This window comes from Zingiber officinale, chromosome 7B (genome assembly GCF_018446385.1).
Source record: "Zingiber officinale cultivar Zhangliang chromosome 7B, Zo_v1.1, whole genome shotgun sequence".
NCBI lineage: Eukaryota > Viridiplantae > Streptophyta > Magnoliopsida > Zingiberales > Zingiberaceae > Zingiber > Zingiber officinale.
This window is the reverse complement of record NC_055999.1, coordinates 60,706,272-60,709,765: the sequence shown is the minus strand read 5'-3', so window position 1 is coordinate 60,709,765 and position 3,494 is coordinate 60,706,272. Positions and strand designations below refer to the sequence as shown.

The following is a 3,494-nucleotide window of genomic DNA, read 5'->3' as shown; positions in this document are numbered from 1 at the left end:
CGTTGCTGTCTCCGACGATCCGTGTCCCTGCGCGCTGTGCTCTCCGGCGACTCCCTGCGCTTTGTCCTCCGGCAGTCCTCCGCCTCTCTTTTTCACCATAAGCTCTCCTCCCGTCACCTTTTCTTTCGGGCATTCAGCTTTCTGCTGATCCGGTGATCTTTTTGTATCTTTTTCGATCGTCTTTCCTCTATTTTGCGTGTCTTAGCGATGGCCAGCTCCTCGTAGCCGTCGAGCCCCGTCCCCGAACCCTGGTATATCACCATGGAGTCTAGGTTTGACAAGGGCGACACGGAGGGCCTTAGGAATGCCTTCAAAATTCCATTTGACCACGAGATAATTCTTCCTTCTCCATCCGATCGGCCAAATGCCCCGTCGACCGGATGCGACTGTCTGTTCAGGGACCATTTCTCCGCTGGTTTATGATTCCCTATCCATCCTTTCATTATCGTTGTTTGCAAATACTTCCGCATCTCCCTTCCTCAACTTGTGCGGAACTCCTTCCGTCTTCTATGCGGTGTCGTCGTCTTGTTTCAGCTGCACGACATCCCTCTTGTCCCTAGAGCCTTCCATTATTTTTATTACCCCAAATAGTCTAAATCGGGGACTTTCCTTTTCCAATCACGAGTCGGCTTAGTGTTCTTTGACAAAATGTCGACTTCTAATAAGCATTGGAAGGAGTACTTCTTCTTTATACGCCTTTTTGAGCGGCCATAATTCTCGACCCGCTGGCAACTCAAAGTGGCACCTCAACCGGACTTGAAATGGTATAAAGTCCGATCAGACTATTTGCACACGACGTCGATTCTAGCTGGTCAGAAGTTCAACATCCATTGGCTGCTGCTAGAGGGTGTTCTCTACATCTTTGGTCTGAGTTCGATCCGCACTCGGCTGTCGACCAGTCTAGGTAAGAAATCTCTTTTACTTCTTCCTTTGATCTTAACTGATTCTTCTGTCTCTCCTGCAGCCGAAGTCATGATGCGAGTGCGAATGGTTGGCAAGGTGAAGCTCACGAATGTCGCGATCGAGGCGACGACTACTAAAGAACTGACGAGTCGCGGCCTGCCACCGGTCCGCCCCCAAGGAGACCATCTAGGGTTGAGCGAGGAGACCCCCGTGGAAGTGGGCGAAGGCGCGACCAGCCGTGCGCTGAGTGGAGGGGCCATTCCGAGCTCACAACCTCAGACGGAGCGGCGCCCCATCATTCCTGTCGAGGAACCCTCGGGTTCGGCCTCCTCCGACGTGACATTGACCAAGCGCAAGAGGCGCTGAGCGGAGCCATCTTCGCGCTCCGCCACTTCGTGGCGTGCAACCCATTGAGAGGGTCGAAACTTCGGTTCTGACTTCATGCCCAGAGACTATGGAGGCTTCGTTGTCCGATCGGATGTCTTCCCTGGCCGAGCTACCGCAAGGGGTCGTCGCCGCATCGCCTATGGCCTTCCTACCACCACCACCGAAACCTCTGGTGGTTCAACAATCCGACATCTTACCGGCTTCCGGTCAGGAGCCTTCATCCCACTCCGACGATTAGTTACGGCGATCCTCCATCTACCAACAGAGGATTACAGCGAGCCGAGCGCCTAGTCCTGAACCCCCCCCCAGCACCAGATCCTTATCCGGAGGTCGCTCGCCTAAGTCGCGATATAAATGTCGTGTGGTAATTAGGATGACTTTTTCTTATTTAAAAATTAATTTAATTTTTTTATCAGATATTAAACTGATAAGAAAAAAATATTACACTTGATCTTATTCAGAAGGTCAAAAAGGCATGTTTTTTAATATCGTCGGTCTAAAATATTTATTGAAACTTCTCTGCTCACGATATTATCAATCCTAAGATGTGGGACTAAAGAGAACGATTATAGTGCATATATTTTTATAAAAAAAATAATATGTAAAATTATTAATAAACTTTAAAATTAATTTTAGTGTCAAAAATAAAAAAATATTTATCAAAATTAGTTAGTAAAGGGTAGAAATATATATAATTTTATTCATTAATCCAATAAATATAATATAGAAAAAATACCATTTTAAATCTTTTGAAATAGAAATTTAGAATAAATTGATTATTAGATTTAATTTATTACTATTTTATTAGATTTGGTCATAAACTAATAATTATGGGAAAAATCTAACACTTATTAAATTTTTTTATCTAATTTAATAAGATTCATTTATCTCCCTCGATATTTTGAAAGAAGTTTAAGAACGATTTCGTATAAGGTACGAACACAACATCTATCTAATTTAATTTTTATTTTATTTTATAAAATTATTATTTTTAGTTAATGTAAATAGCTATGATATTTTAAAAAATGAAATTCGTCATCTTGATGGTCCCACGATTGTCCTATGCCATTAAAAGAGAATAAATCATGAAATCAAAATAAGTTATGATATGAAAAATATATTTCTGTCGGCTTCACCTAAAATCGATCATTACTCCATTTTGCATTTGAATCATGTGAATATTCCTATCTATATTTTACGTAAGAGGTGAAAAATGCATTGTCTGGTTCATCAAAACTCAAGAGAATGTATTCTGGACATCTACTGTACTTTTTGTAAATAGGTTTTGTAAATACTTTTCGGAGATAGCATCTTGTGTTTAGATGCTCATCTATTACTATAAAATAATTTACTTCTAACGATGGAATATTTCATCAATATTTAAATTTAATGATGAAATAACGACTAAATCTGAGATATTATAAAATATTAGCTCATAGGTGGATATTACTAACGGAATATAAATTTTATTAGTAATTGTTGATGGAATATTTATTTTCTAGAAGAATTTTATCAACAGAATTTAAATTTCATAATTAAAATTACTGGCGAAATAGTTATTTTTTTTTAGAAAATAACTGACAGAATAGTACTTTCCGTTGTAGTTTGCGATTGGAAAATATGTTTTCATTATGGATAAAACCGATGAAATCATGAATTCCGTCGGAAATCATCGACGAAAACATGGATTCCATCAGTAATCATCGACAAAACTATTGATTTCGTCGATAATTTCCAATGAAACCTTTGATTCTGTCGAAAATATATGATAATTCAGTTTCAATATTTACCAAGAGAATTTGGATTTTCATTAGAAATTACTGACGGAAACCATGATTCCATTGGTAAATAATAAAAAAATTTGTAAAAAAATTTTTATATTCAAAATGCACTATGTTTATAATTTCCATATCGATATAAATTATCACATATGATTGTGATATAAACACAATGTTGGTGCGGGAAGCATCCGACGATCGAACCTTAGTTTTGATAATGGCAAAGGATTCAAAGTTAAGCTTGTGGTGATCTAACGTGTTGAATAAGTGTTTCAGGAAAGTCCTAGCTGCGGTTAGGCAAAGGAAAAATCCTAAGGGATGGTAACCTTAGGTCCTAGGGGGCGGTAACCCTAGGTGAGGGAAAACCCTAAGGGGTGGTAACCTTAGGTCCTAGGGGGCGGTAACCCTAGGTGGAGGAAAACCCTA

General features: G+C 39.7%; 1 pseudogene; it reads right to left on the bottom strand.

The window, feature by feature from the left end:
• Nucleotides 1–1,554: 1,554 nt before the first annotated feature.
• On the bottom strand, nucleotides 1,555–1,767 carry LOC122007669 (annotated as a pseudogene).
• Nucleotides 1,768–3,494: the final 1,727 nt, after the last annotated feature.